Source organism: Pseudophryne corroboree, chromosome 5 (genome assembly GCF_028390025.1).
Source record: "Pseudophryne corroboree isolate aPseCor3 chromosome 5, aPseCor3.hap2, whole genome shotgun sequence".
In the NCBI taxonomy this organism is placed as follows: Eukaryota; Metazoa; Chordata; class Amphibia; order Anura; family Myobatrachidae; genus Pseudophryne; species Pseudophryne corroboree.
In genome coordinates, this window is record NC_086448.1 from 589,555,446 (window position 1) to 589,580,866 (window position 25,421).

General features: G+C 45.1%; 1 protein-coding gene across 3 annotated transcripts in view; it reads left to right on the forward strand.

Annotated features, from left to right (window-relative positions):
• Positions 1-25,421, forward strand: part of RTTN (rotatin) — a 660,131-nt gene that overhangs the window by 432,423 nt on the left and 202,287 nt on the right. The gene's annotated exons all lie outside the window — the stretch shown is intronic.

The window sequence follows — 25,421 nt, forward strand, 5'->3', positions numbered from 1 at the left end:
TTACAGAGCCAGAAGCAAGAAGAGGTCCGGAAAAATCGGCGGCAGAAGACATCTGTCTTCAACAAGGTAGCGCACAGCACTGCAGCTGTGCGCCATTGTTACTCAGGCACACTTCACACTTCGGTCACTGAGGGTGCAGGGCGCTAGGGGGGGGCGCCCTGAGCAGCAATGTAAACACCTTGGCTGGCATAAATACACCACATATAACCCCCATGGCTATATGGATGTATTTTAACCCCTGCCAGAACTCACCAAAAAGCGGGAGAAAAGGCCGCCGGGAAGGGGGCGGAGCCTATCTCCTCAGCACACGGGCGCCATTTTCCATCACAGCTCCGCTGGAAGGACGTCTCCCTGACTCTCCCCTGCAGTCCTGCACTACAGAAAAGGGTAAAAAAGAGAGGAAGGCACTAATTTGGCGCAGTTTTAATACTAACAGCAGCTATAAAGGGAAAAGCACATTTTATAGTGGTATTCCTGTCTATATATAGCGCTCTGGTGTGTGCTGGCATACTCTCCCTCTGTCTCCCCAAGGGGCTAGTGGGGTCCTGTCCTCTCTCAGAGCATTCCCTGTGTGTGTGCGGTGTGTCGGTACGATTGTGTCGACATGTTTGAGGAGGAAAATGAGATGGAGGCGGAGCAATTGCCTATTATAGAGTTGTCACCCCCTAGGGAGTCGACACCTGAGTGGATGAGCTTATGGAAGGAATTACGTGACAGTGTCAGCTCTTTACGACAGACAGTTGACGACATGAGACAGCCGGCTACTCAGCTTGTGCCTGTCCAGGGGTCTCAAACGCCATCAGGGGCTTTAAAACGCCCGTTACCTCAAATGGCAGACACAGACACGGATACTGACTCCAGTGTCGATGATGAGGAGACAAACGTGACTTCCACTAGGGCCACACGTTACATGATTGAAGCAATGAAAAATGTATTGCATATCTCTGATAATACAAGTACCACTAAAAAGGGTATTATGTTTGGTGAGAAAAAACTGCCTGTAGTTTTTCCTGTATCCGAGGAATTAAATGAAGTGTGTGATGAGGCGTGGGTTTCCCCCAATAAAAAACTGATAATTCCTAAAAGGTTATTGGCATCGTACCCTTTCCCGCCAGAGGATAGGGCACGTTGGGAAACACCCCCTAGGGTGGATAAAGCGCTCACACGCTTGTCTAAACAGGTAGCACTACCCTCTCCTGATACGGCCGCCCTAAAGGAACCTGCCGATAGAAAGCTGGAGAATATCCTAAAATGTATATACACTCACACGGGTGTTATACTGCGACCAGCAATCGCCTCAGCCTGGATGTGCAGTGCGGGCCTGGCGTGGTCGGATTCCCTGACTGAAAATATTGATACCCTAGATAGGGACAGTATATTACTGACTATAGAGCATTTGAAGGATGCATTTCTATATATGCGTGATGCACAGAGGGATATTTGCCGACTGGCATCAAGAGTTAGCGCGCTGTCCATTTCTGCAAGAAGAGGTTTATGGACGCGGCAGTGGTCAGGTGATGCGGATTCTAAAAGGCACATGGAAGTATTGCCTTATAAGGGGGAGGAGTTATTTGGGGTAGGTCTATCAGACCTGGTAGCCACGGCAACTGCTGGAAAATCCACATTTTTACCCCAGGTAGCTTCTCAACCTAAGAAGACGCCGTATTATCAGGCGCAGTCCTTTCGGCCCCATAAGGGCAAGCGGGCAAAAGGCGCCTCATTTCTGCCCCGTGGCAGAGGGAGAGGAAAAAGGCTGCAACAAACAGCCAATTCCCAGGAACAAAAGCCCTCTCCCGCCTCCGCAAAGTCCTCAGCATGACGCTGGGGCTTTACAAGCGGACTCAGGCACGGTGGGGGCCCGTCTCAAGAAGTTCAGTGCACAGTGGGCCCACTCGCAAGTGGACCCCTGGATCCTTCAGGTGGTATCTCAGGGGTACAAATTGGAATTCGAGACGTCTCCCCCTCGCCGTTTTCTGAAGTCTGCTTTACCGACGTCTCCCTCAGACAGGGAGGCAGTATTGGAAGCCATTCACAAGCTGTATTCCCAGCAGGTGATAATCAAGGTACCCCTCCTACAACAGGGAAAGGGGTACTATTCCACACTATTGTGGTACCGAAGCCGGACGGCTCGGTGAGACCAATTTTAAACCTAAAATCCTTGAACACTTACATACAAAGGTTCAAATTCAAGATGGAGTCACTCAGAGCAGTGATTGCAAACCTGGAAGAAGGGGACTATATGGTGTCTCTGGACATCAAAGATGCTTACCTACATGTCCCAATTTACCCTTCTCACCAAGGGTACCTCAGGTTTGTGGTACAGAACTGTCACTATCAGTTTCAGACGCTGCCGTTTGGATTGTCCACGACACCCCGGGTCTTTACCAAGGTAATGGCCGAAATGATGATACTCCTTCGAAGGAAGGGAGTTTTAGTTATCCCTTACTTGGACGATCTCCTGATAAGGGCAAGATCCAGGGAACAGTTGGAAGTCAGGGTAGCACTATCTCAGATAGTGCTGCGCCAGCACGGTTGGATTCTCAATATTCCAAAATCGCAGCTGATCCCGACGACACGACCTCTATTCCTAGGGATGATCCTGGACACAGTCCAGAAAAAGGTGTTTCTCCCGGAGGAGAAAGCCAGGGAGTTATCCGAACTAGTCAGAAATCTCCTAAAACCAGGCCAAGTCTCAGTGCATCAATGCACAAGGGTCCTGGGAAAGATGGTGGCTTCTTACGAAGCAATCCCATTCGGCAGATTCCACGCAAGAACCTTCCAGTGGGATCTGCTAGACAAATGGTCCGGGTCGCATCTTCAGATGCATCAGCGGATAATCTTGTCACCAAGGACAAGGGTGTCTCTCCTGTGGTGGTTGCAGAGTGCTCATCTTCTAGAGGGCCGCAGATTCGGCATTCAGGACTGGGTCCTGGTGACCACGGATGCCAGCCTGAGAGGCTGGGGAGCAGTCACACAGGGAAGAAATTTCCAGGGCTTGTGGTCAAGCCTGGAGACATCACTTCACATAAATATCCTGGAGCTAAGGGCCATCTACAATGCTCTAATCCTAGCAAGACCTCTGCTTCAAGGTCAGCCGGTGCTGATCCAGTCAGACAACATCACGGCAGTCGCCCACGTAAACAGACAGGGCGGCACAAGAAGCAGGAGGGCAATGGCAGAAGTTGCAAGGATTCTTCGCTGGGCGGAAAATCATGTGATAGCACTGTCAGCAGTGTTCATTCCGGGAGTGGACAACTGGGAAGCAGACTTCCTCAGCAGACACGACCTCCACCCGGGAGAGTGGGGACTTCACCCAGAAGTCTTCCACATGATTGTGAACCGTTGGGAAAAACCAAAGGTGGACATGATGGCGTCCCACATCAACAAAAAACTAGACAGGTATTGCGCCAGGTCAAGGGACCCTCAGGCAATAGCTGTGGACGCTCTGGTAACACCGTGGGTGTACCAGTCAGTGTATGTGTTCCCTCCTCTGCCTCTCATACCCAAGGTACTGAGAATCATAAGAAGGAGAGGAGTAAGGACTATACTCGTGGCTCCGGATTGGCCAAGAAGGACTTGGTACCCGGAACTTCAAGAGATGCTCACAGAGGACCCGTGGCCTCTACCTCTAAGAAAGGACCTGCTCCAGCAGGGACCCTGTCTGTTCCAAGACTTACCGCGGCTGCGTTTGACGGCATGGCGGTTGAACGCCGGATCCTGAAGGAAAAAGGCATTCCGGATGACGTCATCCCTACCCTGATCAAAGCCAGGAAGGATGTAACCGTACAGCATTATCACCGTATTTGGCGTAAATATGTTGCGTGGTGCGAGGCCAGGAAGGCCCCTACAGAGGAATTTCAACTGGGTCGTTTCCTGCATTTCCTGCAAACAGGACTGTCTATAGGCCTAAAATTAGGGTCCATTAAGGTTCAAATTTCGGCCCTGTCGATTTTCTTCCAGAAAGAACTGGCTTCAGTTCCTGAAGTTCAGACGTTTGTCAAGGGGGTACTGCATATACAGCCTCCTTTTGTGCCTCCAGTGGCACCTTGGGATCTCAATGTAGTTTTGGGGTTCCTAAAATCACATTGGTTTGAACCACTCACCACTGTGGACTTATATTTCACATGGAAAGTGGTAATGCTATTGGCCCTGGCTTCAGCCAGGCGTGTCTCAGAATTGGCGGCTTTATCCTATAAAAGCCCTTACCTAATTTTTCATACGGACAGGGCAGAATTGAGGACTCGTCCTCAATTTCTCCCTAAGGTGGTTTCAGCGTTTCACTTGAACCAGCCTATTGTGGTACCTGCGGCTACTAGGGACTTGGAGGACTCCAAGTTGCTGGACGTAGTCAGGGCCCTGAAAATATATGTTTCCAGGACGGCTGGAGTCAGAAAATCTGACTCGCTGTTTATCCTGTATGCACCCAACAAGCTGGGTGCTCCTGCTTCTAAGCAGACTATTGCTCGTTGGATTTGTAGTACAATTCAGCTTGCACATTCTGTGGCAGGCCTGCCACAGCCAAAATCTGTAAAAGCCCATTCCACAAGGAAGGTGGGCTCATCTTGGGCGGCTGCCCGAGGGGTCTCGGCTTTACAACTTTGCCGAGCAGCTACTTGGTCAGGGGCAAACACGTTTGCTAAATTCTACAAATTTGATACCCTGGCTGAGGAGGACCTGGAGTTCTCTCATTCGGTGCTGCAGAGTCATCCGCACTCTCCCGCCCGTTTGGGAGCTTTGGTATAATCCCCATGGTCCTTACGGAGTTCCCAGCATCCACTAGGACGTCAGAGAAAATAAGAATTTACTTACCGATAATTCTATTTCTCGTAGTCCGTAGTGGATGCTGGGCGCCCATCCCAAGTGCGGATTGTCTGCAATACTTGTACATAGTTATTGTTACAAAAATCGGGTTATTATTGTTGTGAGCCATCTTTTCAGAGGCTCCTCTGTTATCATGCTGTTAACTGGGTTCAGATCACAGGTTGTACGGTGTGATTGGTGTGGCTGGTATGAGTCTTACCCGGGATTCAAAATCCTTCCTTATTGTGTACGCTCGTCCGGGCACAGTATCCTAACTGAGGCTTGGAGGAGGGTCATAGGGGGAGGAGCCAGTGCACACCAGGTAGTCCTAAAGCTTTACTTTTGTGCCCAGTCTCCTGCGGAGCCGCTATTCCCCATGGTCCTTACGGAGTTCCCAGCATCCACTACGGACTACGAGAAATAGAATTATCGGTAAGTAAATTCTTATTTTCAGCTCAATGATACGATGTGCACTAACCCTTTACACAGCTAAACCTGATTACTATGGGTGCGATAACGGGGATCACTTTAGAAAGTAGATTGGGCGTGATATATCATTTGATGACCGCCCTTTGACTATTTTTTTTTTTTTTAAGTAACACATATAATAAAGCATTAGTATATAGTGTATATTCGGAGCCTCATCATACTGTAAATACATTATGTACCATATTTGTAAGATGGTTGAAACATACATTGCCCTCTAAGGTAGTATGCATTATAATTTACAACTGTAAAATGAAAACTGTGTGTGACCAAATTGAAGGCAAAATATACTGTATGTGGTTACAGCTTCTGATTGGTCCTCCCGCTCTCAAAGTCCCTCCATAGTGTCACAGAGACGAACCATGAAACACTGAGGGGAGCTTTAATGTTCCAGTTCACTGTTTTGCTATTATTCAAACTGTTTTAGCATTTTACTGCTGTACTTATTGTAATGGTGTGTACACACGGTGAGATATTTTCTTACAATTTTGACTATATAGTCAAAATTGTAAGAAAAGTTAGTGCAGATCGCAAGGTGAAAGTCATCTTGCGATCCAGATTCGATGCCGATGCGCGGTCCCGCGCAGTCGGCATCGCAAACCTAGATAGACTGTGCAGGCAAGTCAATTTTGACTATCTCTATAGAAGAGATAGTCAAAATTGACACTTAGCCAAAATTGTACATAGTCAGTATCGCAAGCACGCTCATTATGTGGTTGCGGTGCCGACCTAGCCCCGGTTGCATAGTGAGAATCGGACAAAGCCCGAATCTCACCGTGTGTATGGGCCTTTAGTCTGATAATCACCTTATAGCATTTAAAACATTACACACTTTATTTTTGTACTTTTCCAAGCCTTTTTTTTCATATGGTGATATTAAGGAAATAGATAAATCATTTAATACTCAGAAGACACAAATGTTTAAACAAACTGCTTTTAAAATGTTAAAAGTATATTTTGTTTGTTAAGTTCAAAAGATAAAAGCTAAAAAAATCTTCAGCTATCTTAAACACAATATGTCACATTTAAGCAAATTACATTCACTGTGTTATCTGCAATTGTTCCTCTGTTTTAAATAAATGATGTGATGGGTTTCGTGATGTGTGCGCTTTTCTCCTCTGCAATGCTCTAGGGAACTGAATGGGAGAACAAGGAGGCAATATAGAATGTAGATTAAATTTACTTGGTAATTAAATGTCATTGACTTGTTTCTGACCTTTCACAGTAGGATCAGCTACATTGAACATCTGCTTTTAAATTCCTTGGTATTAAATAATTTTAATGAACATAAAGGTATTGTCTTGCCAATTAAATCTTTTTGAAATATGATGAAATACATTAAGGTATATATGGTATTAATGTATATATGTCTTAAAATCAGTTTGGATGGCAAGTTAAAATATTCAAAGGAAACGTGTATACAACGTCTAGATAAAGACACACCATGGACAGGGGCATATAGAGCCATGCCGGGCCCCGCTAATGAACGGGGGCCGTGATCTGAAAACGCCCCCTTGAAAGGGAGAGGGCAGTCGCTTTCTACCTTGCTTGTGGGAAACGGGTCCCTCCTCCTCGGCCGGCGCCATTGTCTCAGTGATATTTGGAAAGGTGGTGCATGTGCAGTATAGAGCAAAGACTCTTGCATTCAATGTGTGGGTGCATTTTCCTGAAGATATCACAGGGAAAATGGTGCCAGCCTAAATTATAGGTATACTGGGTGCCCCCAGCAGCGCAGGCCCTAGTAATTAGTACCTCCCCTCATCTCCGCTGACCATGCAGCAAAATCCATTACACTGAGAATATATTACTATATCCTGTTTTTCACACTCAAAATAATTGAAGTGGCGATAACTTATTTCAGTTTCCTACTAAATTTCTCCAGATAATTGTACACATCAGAATGCATGGGGTAGACAATTCATGTAGTGGCTTGTTACATGCAAATATTGATTAACATTAACCTCTTCCGCCTTCACACTGATCCCCATTCCCTTGTACCAGGTAAGTCACACACCGCCTCCTACTAATTTTCCTAATGTCTCCTTAAGCTTTTTGTTGCAAGCTATTTTGTATCTTTAAATAGAGTCATTAAACGTTGCAGTTCTTGTTGTGAATAAGTTGCTAATCTAAATTCTTTATTTTCTAAAGTAATTGTTTGGTGTGTTCTGCTGGCATCTCAATATCTGATAATAGTAGGTTGTTTAGAAAGCTGACATAATTCTAGTTCCTTAGAAGGAAGTTCTTGCAAACATTTCTCTGTGATATATTTTCTAGCTGCTAGCAACGACAAATGAATAAATACTGCCAACCAAATTCATTTACTCTCCACAGCATGCTAAGAGGTACCATAATTAATAAGCAGCAACATTACATCATTAGGTCATTGTATCCCTGTAATTAAGTGTGCACACAGTAGCTTAACACTCTTTCTATCAAAATCCTGAGTCCTTGGATGCTCCCACAATGAAAGCTTTAACCCTGCTAGTTTAATTTCACAAATTTTGCATAGCTTTATGGGATTTTAGTATTTGATAAAACATTTAAGGCTTTGTTTATTCAATCTTTTTTTTAATCAATAATAGACATTATGTACTTCTTTTTTGTCTAAATTACTCTTCCTACAATATAGTAAATTACTTAACTTCTGTGTATAAGAAGATAGTGTTTATTTCACCCAAGTAACACTAGATTATAAAATCAAATAATTTGGGATATGCTTGATTTGTCTTAAAGTGCATACACACAGTGAGATTTGGGCTATGCCCGATTCTCTCTATGTGACAGGGACTAGGTCGATATCGCAAGCATATAATGACTGTGCTTGCAATACTGGCTTTGTCCGATTTTGGCTAAGTGTCAATTTTGACTATCTTTTAAACGAGATAGTCAAAATTGACTTACCTGCACAGTCTATCTAGGCATGCGATACCGTCCGCGCAGGACCGTGCATCGGGATCGCAAGGTGACTTTCACCTTGCTATCTCCACTAACTTTCTTTGCGATTTTGACTATATAGTCAAAATCGCAAATAAATATCTCACCGTGTGTACACACCTTTTCATTACCCATGCTTAAATAAAAAATATTGGGGCAGATGTATTAACCTGGAGAAGGCATAAGGAAGTGATAAACCAGTGATAAATGCAAGGGGATAAACGCACCAGCCAATCAGCCCCAATATGTAAATTAACAGTTAGGAGATGATTGGCTGTTGTATTTATCACCTTGCATTTATCACTGGTTTATCATTTCCTTATGCCTTCTCCAGGTTAATACATCTGCCTCATTATTTCATAATAAGTTTTGGGTTGTTAGAAACTTATATTCTCCTAAATGTACTATATACTATAGCTTAGTCATATTTATGACATTCTTGCCATGTTTTAAAACAATTATGTAACGTACTGGGGATACAGATATGTCCTCATATACTAGTCATGCCTAACTGCCCTTATCGGCGTAACAGATGACGTGCAACTCAGTTTGTGCTGAGCGTCTCTTTTGTGTATATTTCGACCAAAAATATGTCTTCGTCACAAACTGATGTGACGGGCCTGCTTCATGAGGCTGCACTGACTAACTTGATTTCCAACACTTCTATGGGGGTATTTAATTAGTGCCGTTTTTTTCGACCAGCACTTTTCTCCCCCGTTTTTAGGTCGACTTTACCATTTTTTCGAATAGGTAGAAATATCCATCACTGGTGAAAACCATGTGCATCAGCGGATTCGCCGCCGATATACGTGTTTTAGCAAATTTGCTGGCATTTTTTTGGCACAATTTTCGCCCATCCTGATTTCCCCCCCCCAAAAAAAATTAAACGTCATGGGCGAAAATGGATTGAAAAAAAATGGGAGAAAATCCCTGCAATTCATGAAAGAACGGGAATACCCCCCAATATCTGTTTGTGACCTTTTTAGTGAAGAAACATGATAGTACAGAACAGCCTCAGATCTCAGCAAATTTATAAAGTTCTAGTGTTTCATGATGGAATCGGCAACCTAAATCCTGAAAGCTGTCAAATGAGAGAACTTGGTGACATCAGTTGATCTGCAGGATACATACCTGCATATTCCAATTGCATTACAGCACCAGAGGTTTCTAAGATTTTTTTGTATGGAGAGAACTTTCCAGCACACTTGACTTCTGTTTAGATTGTTCATAGCACCAACAGCATTTACAAAAGTGTTAGTAATTCTGATGGTAGCAGTGTGAGAAATGGGTGTATCAGTCTAGCTCTAGCTAGGAGATGCACTGCATATAGGAGAGTCCAGACAAACTGTTAAGATCATGATTCAGTGGACGGTTGCATATCCTGTAAAACGTTGTGGATTTGATATCACAACAAAAGCCATTAACTTTTTGGGAATGCATGCACATTGACACTCCATCATTTTAACAGGAAAGCAGCCTAAAGAGCCATCATTTGGCATACAAAATTCAGTATAGCAAGATGCCTTCTGTGAAGTTACAGATGTGTCAACGTACAGTACATCTAGCCTCCTTTCATGTTAAACAGCCCGTCTAGTCGTGCCGAGGTGTGACTCTGTAGTGTCGAACGTCTTTATTGAGACTTTTTTCATTATAATGAGTCTTATTACAAAATGATGCTAATAGGACGCACAAACAGCTTCTGCTTATTAAAATCATATGTGGAATGCCTATATTCTGTGTGCGACTGTGGCTGTATCTGCACATGCTCCAGTGTTGGCCTGGAAAAGCAGATACAGCCGCAGTCGCACACAGAATATAGGAATGCCATATATCAGTTTAATCAACAAAAGTTGCTTGTGCGTCCTTTTAGCTTTATTTTGCAATGAGACATTTTAACGGAAAAAGACGCCAAAAAAAACATACTCACCGCTACCAAGTCACCCGGTGCTCACATTATGTGTAACACACTTTGTAGCATGCGGAAGATAGATTATGTGGACACATCTGTATGCTTAGGAATATTTTCATCAGCCGTCGGCATACTACTTTAGGCAACCTGACATCTATGTCAGCGACAAGAAATGATGTTAAGAATTTGGATCGCAATCCAGTCTGGAGTGTTATGTAATTATAATAAGAGACCCACAAATACCTCATATGGTGGCAATGGTGGTCATTCCGAGTTGTTCACTCGCTAGCTGCTTTTAGCAGCATTGCAAACGCTAGGCCGCCGCCCTCTGGGAGTGTATCTTATCTTAGCAGAATTGCGAACGAAAGATTAGCAGAACTGCTAATAAATAATTCCTTGCAGTTTCTGATTAGCTCCAGACCTACTCCTAGATTGCGATCACGTCAGTCCATTTAGTTCCTGGTTTGACGTCACACACACGCCCTGTGTTTGGCCAGCCACTCCCCCGTTTCTCCAGCCACTCCTGCGTTTTTACCTGGCACGCCTGCGTTTTTTTAGCACACTCCCTGAAAACGGGCAGTTACCTCCCAGAAACACCCACTTCCTGTCAATCACACTATGATCACTCGAGCGATGAAAAAATGTCGCTCGAGCTTGTGCAAATCTCCAAAGTTTTGTGTTAAATTACTGAACGCATGCACGCTGCGTACCATGCGCTTGCGCATTTTCCACCTAATCGCTCCATTGCGAAAAACTGCAACGAGCGTACAACTCGGAATGACCACCAATGACCGGTACTTCAGTCAGAAAAGGTTGTGATTTCACAACCACAGAGGAAAGTTCTGACAAATGTCTCCAGTCTGAACGGATGAGGAGGTCATCAAGAAAAGAAAATAGTTCAAGGTTTATGGACACACATACTGAAAACTTTTGCTCCTTTAGTAACAGAAACATCTGAAAATATTATTTGACAGTCGAATAGAAGTTTGATTTCTAAACAGACAGAGGAGCACAAGGAGCAGACGATGAAAGAAATCCACATTGATTATTGTATGGAGAGAGAAAAACCTGATGTACTTTTTAGTCCTGCATGTGGCAGACAATGATAATTATCAAGCTGACTTCTATAGGTGCCACAAATTACACCTGGGCAAATGATATTTAAGCAAAGATGTTTTCCAGTAGATGATCCAAAGATAAAAAAACAAAAACAACACAAGTGGACCTCATGGAATTAAGCCACAGCACAAAATTTAAAGAGTTGTTTTTTATCATGCAATAAGGATTCCAAGAAAGCGGCAGTAGATGCTCTTACAGTCCCATTGGGTATTCATTATGGGGTATGGGTCATTCCATGTCAGTTCACCCAGGCATGACACCCACCGACTGGAATTTTCATGATACTTTGTACACTTGATACTACCACAGAGCTACTTAACCCATGTCAATTTTTTCTGCTCTAGGCCTCATAGTTTTTGAGATATAGGGGGTCAAAGTTTTTAAAAATTGCTGGGAAATGCCACTCCTGATGCTCCGTTTTTTCTGAGGTGTATCTGTAAAAAAATTCACATCTCAGTGCCTAATCCACGTATCACTTTGACATTTTGAGCCTTTGTCAAATGAAATATGGAGATTCTGGAAAAAAATGTTTTGGCAATCTTGCTTAAATCCGAGAGTTCATTATACATTCCTTTATGTCATACTTAATCATTTTTTTTGGTACAAAAAAATAAAAAAGTGGGTTCAATTAGCATTGTCAACCTAAGGTAGATGAGTTATCATGTCCCTTTTTTATTTAAATTGAACCTTAACATATACTTTAAAAGGCTATGAAAGAAAAATAATGGGATTTTGATTTTCTGTATGAGTATTTTAATGTTTAATTATAATTCTCACTTTGAAAATTACTATTGGGTATAATTTTGCCCGCCAGGGGAGTATTTTCATTTGTATATTTCTATGTATGTGTGCATATTTCCGATTACACATTAGGGGAGTATTCAATTAGCTGCGATAACCCGTTTTTTGCACAAAAAACTGTGATTTTACTACAAATCGTGAAAGACCCATATTCAATTAGCTGCAATAATTTATCATCGATAATATAACCGTGAATTTCACTTCACCTACTCTGAGCAGGTGCAAAGTTGGGGAAATCTCTATTTCGAGGTCAAAATGTCGGGATTTGGCTATGAAGCCCTGGTACACAACATGGCCTCGAGTTCTAATACTTCTCTCCTTTTGAAGAATTTCTCCCTCATGTATCTTGTTAAAATACTTAATGTATTTGAAAGTTTTTATCATGTCCCCATTTCCCTTCACTGCTCCAAACTATACATGTTAAGATCTTTAAGTCTTTCCGGCTAAGTTTTGTGCTTAGTTCAGTCTAGCAAAGTTATTTGTCACTTCAGTTGTTTGATTTGTGTGAACGGGATACACATTTTGAGTGAAAAAGATGCTGTGCATTGCCTAGTCAAGCAGTACCTGGCGCTCCAAGAGGGGCTGTTTAGCACGACTGAATCTACATTATATGAGGACACATCCGTAAGCCATAATTACCTCCTAATAAGGGTAAAGCAATTGTGCAAAACTAGTTATATTATGGGTTGTCACCTTCCTGTGACACGATGGGCTGATGCAGAGTGAGTACTGTGTGAGTTTTTGTAGTGTGTCTTACATGATTTAACATGCTCATAATGAAAACACACACACACATGATATTTTGCACGTGTCAAACCTTATTTCCAGAGTGGTAGAACAGAGTAAGGAGGGGTGAATGTGTCATGCAGACCAGAATTTATGCACATGTATGCCTGTTAGGAGGAATGTCTTATGCACTTACTACAGGGCAAAAGACATTCACCCTGTTGATGACTTGTAGCCTATGCTGCCTTTGCAGAAACATGCAGAGGTGCATAATTCTGTGTGCGGTATGTATCAATGTGTGCTATTTTTCTATGCACTTTATTTATTTATTTATTTATTGCTTCATTTCCAGGGGTATCCTGTTATCTAGTTCTAATTTATTTATGTTTTACTACAGAGATATAATGCTAAAAGAAGTATACTACTGAGAAACCGTTAAAGCTGTACTCAAGCTCCAGGACATCCTATCATTTTTATGGGATGTAGTTACTATCCTGGCAGACAGGATCCCGTCGGTCAGAATACCGATGCTGGGATCCCGACCGCCGAAAATGTTGACGGCTGCTCCAAGGCTATTCCCACTCATTGGTGTCCATGAGCGCAGCAAGCCTCACCGAGCCCACAAGTGGCTTTCAAGCGCTCGCCCCAGGTTCTATTCCCACTCTATGGGCATTCTGGTGGTCTGGAACCCGGGGTCAGTATTCTGACCTCCGGGATCCCGACCGCAGGATTCCACTACCAACCCCATTTCTCTATCGTCCTAGTGGATGCTGGGGTTCCTGAAAGGACCATGGGGAATAGCGGCTCCGCAGGAGACAGGGCACAAAAAGTAAAGCTTTAGGATCAGGTGGTGTGCACTGGCTCCTCCCCCTATGACCCTCCTCCAAGCCTCAGTTAGGTTTTTGTGCCCGGCCGAGAAGGGTGCAATCTAGGTGGCTCTCCTAAAGAGCTGCTTAGAAAAGTTTAGCTTAGGTTTTTTATTTTACAGTGAGTCCTGCTGGCAACAGGATCACTGCATCGAGGGACTTAGGGGAGAAGAAGTGAACTCACCTGCGTGCAGGATGGATTGGCTTCTTTGGCTACTGGACATTAGCTCCAGAGGGACGATCACAGGTACAGCCTGGATGGTCACCGGAGCCTCGCCGCCGGCCCCCTTGCAGATGCTGAAAAGAGAAGAAGGTCCAGAATCGGCGGCAGAAGACTCCTCAGTCTTCTTAAGGTAGCGCACAGCACTGCAGCTGTGCGCCATTGCTCTCAGCACACTTCACACGGCAGTCACTGAGGGTGCAGGGCGCTGGGGGGGGGCGCCCTGGGCAGTAATGAAAATCCTTTTTTTGGCAAAAAATACCTCACATATAGCCTCCGGGGCTATATGGAGATATTTAACCCCTGCCAGAATCCATTTTTAAGCGGGAGACGAGCCCGCCGAAAAGGGGGCGGGGCCTATCTCCTCAGCACACAGCGCCATTTCCTCACACAGTTCCGCTGGTCAGGAAGGCTCCCAGGCTCTCCCCTGCACTGCACTACAGAAACAGGGTTAAATCAAGAGAGGGGGGGCAAAATTTGGCGAAATTGTGATTTTATAAAAGCAGCTATAAGGGAGCACTTATTATAAGGCTATCCCTGTAAAATATAGCGCTTTGGTGTGTGCTGGCAAACTCTCCCTCTGTCTCCCCAAGGGGCTAGTGGGGTCCTGTCCTCTATCAGAGCATTCCCTGTGTGTGTGTGCTATATGTCGGTACGTGTGTGTCGACATGTATGAGGACGATGTTGGTGAGGAGGCGGAGCAAATTGCCTGTAATGGTGATGTCACTCTCTAGGGAGTCGACACCGGAATGGATGGCTTATTTATGGAATTACGTGATAATGTCAACACGCTGCAAGGTCGGTTGGCGACATGAGACGGCTGGCAAACAAATTAGTACCTGTCCAGGCGTCTCAAACACCGTCAGGGGCGTTAAAACGTCCTTTTACCTCAGTCGGTCGACAGACACAGACACGGACACTGATTTCAGTGTCGACGGTGAAGAAACAAACGTATTTCCCTTTAGGGCCACACGTTACATGTTAAGGGCAATGAAGGAGGTGTTACATATTTCTGATACTACAAGTACCACAAAAGAGGGTATTATGTGGGATGTGAAAAAACTACCTGTAGTTTTTCCTGAATCAGATAAATTAAAGGAAGTGTGTGATGATGCGTGGGTTCCCCCCGATAGAAAATTATTGGCGGTATACCCTTTCCCGCCAGAAGTTAGGGCGCGTTGGGAAACACCCCTTAGGGTGGATAAGGCGCTCACACGCTTATCAAAACAAGTGGCGGTACCGTCTATAGATAGGGCCGTCCTCAAGGAGCCAGCTGACAGGAGGCTGGAAAATATCATAAAAAGTATATACACACATACTGGTGTTATACTGCGACCAGCGATCGCCTCAGCCTGGATGTGCAGAGCTGGGGTGGCTTGGTCGGATTCCCTGACTAAAAATATTGATACCCTTGACAGGGACAGTATTTTATTGACTATAGAGCATTTAAAGGATGCATTTCTATATATACGAGATGCACAGAGGGATATTTGCACTCTGGCATCAAGAGTAAGTGCGATGTCCATATCTGCCACAAGATGTTTATGGACACGACAGTGGTCAGGTGATGCAGATTCCAAACGGCACAAAGGTGTATTGCCGTATAAAGGAAGAGGAGTTATTTGGGGTCGGTCCATCGGACCTGGTGGCCACGGCAACTGCTGGAAAATCCACCGTTTTTACCCTAAGTCACATCTCTGCAGAAAAAGACACCGTCTTTTCAGCCTCAGTCCTTTCGTCCCTATAAGAGTCATATCTGCCCAGGGATAGAGGAAAGGGAAGAAGACTGCAGCAGGCAGCCCATTCCCAGGAACAGAAGCCTTCCACCGCTTCTGCCAAGCTCTCAGCATGACGCTGGGACCGTACAGGACCCCTGGATCCTACAAGTAGTATCCCAGGGGTACAGATTGGAATGTCGAGACGTTTCCCCCTCGCAGGCTCCTGAAGTCTGCTTTACCAAGGTCTCCCTCCGACAAGGAGGCAGTATGGGAAACAATTCACAAGCTGTATTCCCAGCAGGTGATAATCAAATTACCCCTCCTACAACAAGGAAAGGGGTATTATTCCACACTATATTGTGGTACTGAAGCCAGAAGGCTAGGTGAGACCTATTCTAAATCTAAAAAAATTTGAACACTTACAAAGGTTCAAATCAAGATGGAGTCACTCAGAGCAGTGATAACGAACCAGGAAGAAGGGGACTATATAGTGTCCCGGGACATCAGGGATGCTTACCTCCATGTCCCAAATTTGCCCTTCTCACTAAGGGTACTTCAGGTTCGTGGTACAGAACTGTCACTATCAGTTTCAGACGCTGCCGTTTGGATTGTCCACGGCACCCCGGGTCTTTACCAAGGTAATGGCCGAAATGATGATTCTTCTTCAAAGAAAAGGCGTCTTAATTATCCCTTACTTGGACGATCTCCTGATAAGGGCAAAGTCCAGGGAACAGTTGGAGGTCGGAGTAGCACTATCTCGGATACTGCTACAACAGCACGGGTGGATTCTAAATATTCCAAAATCGCAGCTGTTCCCGACGACACGTCTGCTGTGCCTAGGGATGATTCTGGACACAGTCCAGAAAAAGGTGTTTCTCCCGGAAGAGAAAGCCAGGGAGTTATCCGAGCTAGTCAGGAACCTCCTAAAACCAGGAAAAGAGGCTTCCTACGAAGCAATTCCATTCGGCAGATTTCACGCAAGAACTTTTCAGTGGGATCTGCTGGACAAATGGTCCGGATCGCATCTTCAGATGCATCAGCGGATAACCCTATATCCAAGGACAAGGGTGTCTCTCCTGTGGTGGTTACAGAGTGCTCATCTTCTAGAGGGCCGCAGATTCGGCATTCAGGATTGGATGCTGGTGACCACGGAGGCCAGCCCGAGAGGCTGGGGAGCAGTCACACAAGGAAAAAATTTCCAGGGAGTGTGATCAAGTCTGGAGATTTTTCTCCACATAAATATACTGGAGCTAAGGGTAATTTTATAATGCTCTAAGCTTAGCAAGACCTCTGCTTCAAGGTCAGCCGGTATTGATCCAGTGGGAAAAACATCACGGCAGTCGCCCACGTAAACAGACAGGGCGGCACAAGAAGCAGGAGGGCAATGGCAAAAACTGCAAGGACTTTTCGCTGGGCGGAAAATCATGTGATAGCACTGTCAGCAGTGTTTCATTCCGGGAATGGAAACTGGGAAGCAGACTTCCTCAGCAGGCACGACCTCCACCCGGGAGAGTGGAAACTTCATCGGGAAGTTTTTCCACATGATTGTGAACCGTTGGGAAATACCAAAGGTGGACATGATGGCGTCCCGTCTGAACAAAAAACGGGACAGGTATTGCGCCAGGTCAAGAGACCCTCAGGCAATAGCTGTGGACGTTCTGGTAACACCGTGGGTGTACCAGTCGGTGTATGTGTTCCCTCCTCTGCTTCTCATACCTAAGGTACTGAGAATTATAAGACGTAGAGGAGTAAGAACTATACTCATGGCTCCGGATTGGCCAAGAAGGACTTGGTACCCGGAACTTCAAGAGATGCTCACAGAGGACTTATGGCCTCTGCCGCTAAGAAGGGACTTGCTTCAGCAAGTACCATGTCTGTTCCAAGACTTACCGCAGCTGCGTTTGACGGCATGGCGGTGGAACGCCGGATCCTAAGGGAAAAAGGCATTCCGGAAGAGGTCATTCCTACCCTGGTCAAAGCCAGGAAGGAGGTGACCGCACAACATTATCACCATATGGGGCGAAAATATGTTGCGTGGTGTGAGGCCAGGAAGGCCCCACGAAGAAATTTCAACTCGGTCGATTCCTGCATTTCCTGCAAACAGGAGTGTCTATGGGCCTCAAATTGGGGTCCATTAAGGTTCAAATTTCGGCCCTGTCGATTTTCTTCCAGAAAGAATTGGCTTCAGTTCCTGAAGTCCAGAAGTTTGTCAAGGGAGTATTGCATATACAACCCCCTTTTGTGCCTCCAGTGGCACTGTGGGATCTCAACGTAGTTCTGGGATTCCTCAAATCACATTGGTTTAAAACCAGTCAAATCTGTGGATTTGAAGCATCTCACATGAAAAGTGACCATGCTCTTGGCCCTGGCCTGGGCCAGGCGAGTGTCAAATTGGTGGTTTTTTTCTCAAAAAAGCCCATATCTGTTTGTCCATTCGGACAGGGCAGAGCTGCGGACTCGTCCCCAGTTCTCTCCCTAAGGTGGTGTCAGTGTTTCACCTGAACCAGCTTATTGTGGTGCCTTGCGCCTACTAAGGACTTGGAGGACTCCAAGTTGCTAGATGTTGTCAGGGCCCTGAAAATATAGGTTCCAGGACGGCTGGAGTCAGGAAAACTGACTTGCTGTTATCCTGTATGCACCCAACAAACTGGGTGCTCTTGCTTCTAAGCAGACTATTGCTAGTTGGATGTGTAATACAATTCAGCTTGCACATTCTGTGGCAGGCCTGCCACAGCCAAAATATGTAAATGCCCATTCCACAAGGAAGGTGGGCTCATCTTGGGCGGCTGCCCGAGGGGTCTCGGCTTTACAACTTTGCCGAGCGGCTACTTAGTCAGGGGCAAACACGTTTGTAAAATCCTACAAATTTGATACCCTGGCTAAGGAGGACCTGGAGTTCTCTCATTCGGTGCTGCAGAGTCATCCGCACTCTCCCGCCCGTTTGGGAGCTTTGGTATAATCCCCATGGTCCTTTCAGGAACCCCAGCATCCACTAGGACGATAGAGAAAATTAGAATTTACTTACCGATAATTCTATTTCTCGGAGTCCGTAGTGGATGCTGGGCGCCCATCCCAAGTGCGGATTATCTGCAATACTTGTACATAGTTACAAAAATCGGGTTATTATTGTTGTGAGCCATCTTTTCAGAGGCTCCGCTGTTATCATACTGTTAACTGGGTTCAGATCACAGGTTGTACAGTGTGATTGGTGTGGCTGGTATGAGTCTTACCCGGGATTCAAAATCCTTCCTTATTGTGTACGCTCGTCCGGGCACAGTATCCTAACTGAGGCTTGGAGGAGGGTCATAGGGGGAGGAGCCAGTGCACACCACCTGATCCTAAAGCTTTACTTTTTGTGCCCTGTCTCCTGCGGAGCCGCTATTCCCCATGGTCCTTTCAGGAACCCCAGCATCCACTACGGACTCCGAGAAATAGAATTATCGGTAAGTAAATTCTTATTTTTTACATTTGGTATCAGCTCTCACTTAGCTTTCATAAAAGCATATCCTGTAAGAAAGAAAAAATGTACTGTGAAATATAGTAAACTTGTACCTGAGGGTTTTAAATCAGTTAAAAAACAGGACTTTTTGGTATAGAACAATGACTGGCAAACGCTGTCCTCAGGACCCCAAGTGATTACCATTTTCCAGGTCACCTACTGTAGCTGGTGCCCAGGTATTTTCATTACTCATTTCAAAAGATCCACAGGTTGAGCTAATTATTTGACTTGTGATTCTGTAAGGAGACCTGGAGAACATGCACTGTTTGGGGTCCCGAGGACCAAGTTTGAGAACCTATGGTATAGAGGACCAGACATACCTCACTATATCCATTCATTTAATCTTACATTATTTATCAAAAATAACTTCCCAGCCACTCACTTGCCATATTTAGTAATACTGTAGTGGCGAGAGTTGACAACCTTTACGCCCATCTATCCTCCACAGTGTATGCACTACTTTATGCTTAGGTGTCTTCTACAACTTTGTTTACAGTTATGTCATCAAGAACATGATTGCTTAAACTTGGGATAATGCATAGATAACTTTGGTATACCCATATATTTTCTATACCCTAACATCTCACCAACGAAATTGCATGTTCATCCTAGAGTAGCTCTGCATCCCTCTGAACCTGCCTCTTTCTGTAGAACTTAAAGTGAAAACAATTTTGATTTGAGGTGATGCGCTGGTGAGCTTTAGTCCTTTCCTAAATATGACTTACACAATAATTGTGTGCGTTTTCTGCAGCTTTAAGTTTCTTAAGAACAAATAATGCTTCAGTTACCTTTTTCTTAGGGACATTCCAAAAGAATTAAAATGCAAGCTGTGGTTCCTTTTGATATATGATAGGCCACAAAAAATGTTCCAAACCCATTAAATAATACAGATAATATACTGACTTAATTGGGTACCACTTGTGTTGTCTCTTCCAGAGCAGTGCAGTGACATCCAAGAAATGGTTGTATGTTAATCTCTGTACTAGCCTCTTTAACAAGTAGAGCAGTTTAGGTATTAGGCTTCTTTTATTTTCTCTGTAGCCTCTTTTTTTTATAGATTTCACAAAGATTGTGAGGATACTGGGTTCCAAATCACTCAGTCATGGTGGTAGATGAAAAACCAACAGTGGTTTATTGAACAGAATGGGTTATAAACAGCTCAGCACACTTCTGTGATCCAATTCTACACGACAATTCCCTCCTGGAACTCCTGACAGAACATTACTTCTTACCCAGTCCCCTGCCACTCTCTCACCTTCTCTCCCAGATCCCTCTCCTGTCTATTCATCACACAAGCTGGTCAGTCAGGAGTGGAGACGAGGTGTCTGGACTCTTGTACACAATGGAGTGCACAGGATCAGATTACCTGCATCTCCATACAGAACCTCTTTACTACATAACCTACTCATCCTAATCACATCTGAGTGTACAGCTAGGGGACTTACATTACAATGAACTGATTTAACTATGTTACTAACACTCTGGCCTAGACTTATTCAGTTGACAATTACATTGAATATATAATAACCAAATAAACTACATATACCAAATATAACAGATAAAATATAACTGTACAATATAATAACCACACAATACAATACAATATTGCCTAACGTATAACTAATAACATATTGGCAATTGGTGAAGTCCATGTGTAGGACCAGGGCTAGGAATGTAACCACGTGTCTTTTACCACTGTGCGACACGACGCGCCGGCTGTGTCATCACATGTCGTCACATTTCCTTCCCCTGCTTTCTCGCCCTGTGTCCTACGTAGCTTAAGCTTGCTGAGCGCATTGATGCTCTTCTACATCAGACAGTCTGTGCCCCATCATAACACTGACCGGTTGGAGTCTCTTGTGGGTCTGGGGGTTTTTATGAATAGCATTTTACAGTTTGTACGGAGCCCACCAGCGTCCCAGGTCCAAAGTCTGTGGTAATTGTCATGAGGCTTGTGTGGGAATTTCTTTCCCCGGTCTGGTGGGTGCGTGGCCCACAGTACATAAATCAATACAGTCTTACCAGGGTCCGGTGGAAACGTGATCAGCAGCCCATAGTTCTTGTATTTCCCCCGGGTGTCCCATCAAAATACATTAATCAAAGTCCCCTTTGTAGACAGCCGCTAGGTTGGGGTAACAGCATGTGCAACAGTGTAATTCAGTAAGTCCAATAACTGCGCCTGGGTACTTAATAATTCCCCTACACCCAACTGGGTAACCTCAAATTTCAGATAGTCACAGTTTTCCTCCATAAACAAAATCTGATCTCTGGGGCCCTCACTCTCCCTCCCCAACAATGTATTCCCTGGGAACCCCACTTCCATCACCTCTGGTGCATCAGAACAGTGGCTTGCCTCCCCCAAACAAGAACCACGGGTATCGTAATTGTCAGGGCACAATGGGGATTCCTTCATGCCAGAAGTTTCTTCTGTGCTATCCTTGGTAAATGCTTCCTCAGGCCTGGCTGGCTGGGTAACTTGTGGGATCCTACTCTGAGTCTTGTATGCTTTGGCCTGGAGTACAATCTGCTCAGCTTCCTTGTGTGTACCCACCAACTCGACCATGGTTGTACTGGAAAATGGATGTAGGTTCACAGGGACAGTGGCATTATCTTCTCCATTCACTGCTATATGTCCTGGCTGAACACCATTGTCCTGGTTAGAGTCAGTCATTTCACCTTGCACACAATGCCAGTTCAAAACACATTCAGGTGCCCTAGAGTAGAGCAACATGTTCCCTTCCAGTTCCTGAGCTGATGCTATTTTCACCATGTCTGATACCTGGATTTTCTCTGAGTCACAGGGAAGATTCTGGCATTCAGACTGCAGCTCCTTACCATGAAGTTCACTGAATGGGAAGAGACCTCCAGAATCTTCTGGGAGAGATACAATAGCTGGGGATACACTGGGCCCTTCCTGAACATCCTTTTCTGATAAAATAACTGGGGCAGCCATGAACATAGCTTCACAATAGGCCTCCCTCAGCAGAATATGCTGATCAGCCTGAAGTGAGACACTGTCTGCACTAGCCATGCTTATAGTTGGGACATTACCACCTACTGCTGCCCTCGCAGAGATCTCCTCTTCCACCTCTGCAAATGGGAAGGCATAGTGCATCTTCTCCTGGGGTGTTTGAATGACAGACCCCACTTCCTTCTCATTTTCAGTAGCCTCCCCCAAACACAACACCGTAAATGGCTCAGTAGCCAGGACTGGTTGGTGCTCACCTGAAGTATTCCCTTGGAGGCTCTGTTGCTCGAGTGGTGGTCGGGTGATAGTAGCGACTTCTTCCTTAATGTCTCGCCATGCTGGGGTATCTAGGGGCCCCCGATCCAATGCCACTTCCTCTGGCTCTGTCCAGGAAGAGAATTTACTCTGCACTTGCCCTTCCGTCTCTGTATATTGTATACTTTGTGTCATTTGGGCCACTGTTTCGATCACTTCCTCCCTGAATTCCTCAAACTCTGGCTCCCCTAGCAGATTCCATGTGACTGCTTCACTTCTGCAGTGCGTGAACGCATTCCCCAGATGACACAACTTGTCCTGTATGCTGGATACTCTCCACCTGCTGATTACCCGCTGAGCTTCATTTTGGTAACTATAAATAACAGATCCGGCTTCCCAGCCTGCCGATATGCTGACAAATTCCAACCACAAGCTCCACTGCCCTGGTTCCATTACTGGTCTCCTCCGCTGAGGCCTGGACCATATCCTCCTCTTCCTCCTTATCACAAGGGTGCTCAAAGTCCCTTTTAGCCAGTTTTCCAGTTAGGGATTACTTGGTATCCACTGTATTGATTACAATTTTTATTCCATGACACAGTCCTTGCAGGACTCCCTTCTTGATGTCTTTGTAATATTGTGCTGCTGCCTCCAATCTGCTGTAATATCTTGCATCCATGTTTGTAACCTGAGTGATCCCACTGCTACCACCAAATGTGAGGATACTGGGTTCCAAATCACTCAGTAATGGTGGTAGATGAAAAACCAAAAGTGGTTTATTGAACAGAATGGGTTATAAACAGCTCAGCACACTTCTGTGATCCAATTCTACACGACAATTCCCTCCTGGAACTCCTGACAGAACATTACTTCTTAGCCAGTCTCCTGCCACTCTCTTACCTTCTCTCCCAGATCCCTCTCCTGTCTATTCATCACACAAGCTGGTCAGTCAGGAGTGGAGACGAGGGGGTAAATTTACTAACATTCGTATTTTCCCGTTTCAGGTCAAAGTTCAATCACGAATGACATCGAAAGTGTAAAACAGCAACTTTTTGAATTTATTACGACTAATTTACTAAGCTGTCGTATTCGGGTTTTTCTTTTGTTCCGATGTCGATGTCATTCGTGTTTTTTTTTTTTACGGCAGTGATTAGCAAAACACTGCCGACTTTTTAAAAATGAATCTCGGCCGGATCTGTGTGATCCGTGCTGGGGTTCATTTTTTTTTTTTTTTTAAATTAAACAGTGTAAAATTAAAAAAAAATTTGCGTGGGGTCCCCCCTCCTAAGCATAACCAGCCTCGGGCTCTTTGAGCCGATCCTGGTTGCAGAAATATGGGGGAAAAAATGACAGGGGTTCCCCCATATTTAAGCAACCAGCATCGGGCTCTGCGCCTGGTCCTGGTTCCAAAAATACGGGGGACAAAAAGAGTAGGGGTCCCCCGTATTTTTAAAACCAGCACCGGGCTCCACTAGCTGGACAGATAATGCCACAGCCGGGGGTCACTTTTATATAGTGCCCTGCGGCCGTGGCATCAAAAATCCAACTAGTCACCCCTGGCCGGGGTAACCTGGGGGAGTGGGGACCCCTTCAATCAAGGGGTCCCGTCCCCCCAGCCACCCAAGGGCCAGGGGTGAAGCCCGAGGCTGTCCCCCCCCATCCAATGGGCTGCGGATGGGGGGGCTGATAGCCTTTTGTGATAATGAAAAGATATTGTTTTTAGTAGCAGTACTACAAGGCCCAGCAAGCCTCCCCCGCATGCTGGTACTTGGAGAAGCACAAGTACCAGCATGCGGCGGAAAAACGGGCCCGCTGGTACCTGTAGTACTATTACTAAAAAAATACCCAAAAAAAGACAAGACACACACACCTTGAAAGTAAAGATTTATTACATACATGCACACAAACATACATACATACTTACCTTATGTTCACACGCAGGTCGGTCCTCTTCTCCAGTAGAATCCAAGGGGTACCTGTTGAATAAATTCTACTCACCAGATCCAGGGTCCTCGGGGCAACCATTTGTAATCCAGGTACTTGATTAAAATAACAAAACGGATACCCGAGCCACGAACTGAAAGGGGCCCCATGTTTTCACATGGGACTCCTTTCCCCGAATGCCAGAAACCCACTCTGACTTCTGTCTAAGTGGGTTTCTTCAGCCAATCAGGGAGCGCCACGTTGTAGCACTCTCCTGATCGGCTGTGTGCTCCTGTACTGAGTGAAAGGCGGCACACGGCAGTGTTACAATGTAGCGCCTATGCGCTCCATTGTAACCAATGGTGGGAACTTTCTGCCCTGCGGTTGACCTAAAGTGACGTCACCGCTGAGCAGAAAGTTCCCACCATTGGTTACAATGGAGCGCATAGGCGCTACATTGTAACTAGAGATGAGCGGATTCGGTTTTACTCGGTTTTACTCGGTTCTCAAAACCGAATCTTATTGGCTCACGGATGTCACGTGTTTTGGATAGCCAATAAGATTCGGTTTTGAGAACCGAGTAAAACCGAGTAAAACCGAATCCGCTCATCTCTAATTGTAACACTGCCGTGTGCCGCCTGTCACTCAGTACAGGAGCACACAGCCGATCAGGAGAGTGCTACAATGTGGCGCTCCCTGATTGGCTGAAGAAACCCACTTAGACAGAAGTCAGAGTGGGTTTCTGGCATTCGGGGAAAGGAGTCCCATGTGAAAACATGGGGCCCCTTTCAGTTCGTGGCTCGGGTATCTGTTTTGTTATTTTATTCAAGTACCTGGATTACAAATGGTTGCCCCGAGGACCCTGGATCTGGTGAGTAGAATTTATTCAACAGGTACCCCTTGGATTCTACTGGAGAAGAGGACCGACCTGCGTGTGAACATAAGGTGAGTATGTATGTATGTTTGTGTGCATGTATGTAATAAATCTTTACTTTCACGGTGTGTGTGTCTTGTCTTTTTTTGGGTATTTTTTTAGTAGTAGTACTACAGGTACCAGCGGGCCCGTTTTTCCGCCGCATGCTGGTACTTGTGGTTCTCCAAGTACCAGCATGCGGGGGAGGCTTGCTGGGCCTTGTAGTACTGCTACTAAAAACAATATCTTTTCATTATCACAAAAGGCTATCAGCCCCCCCATCCGCA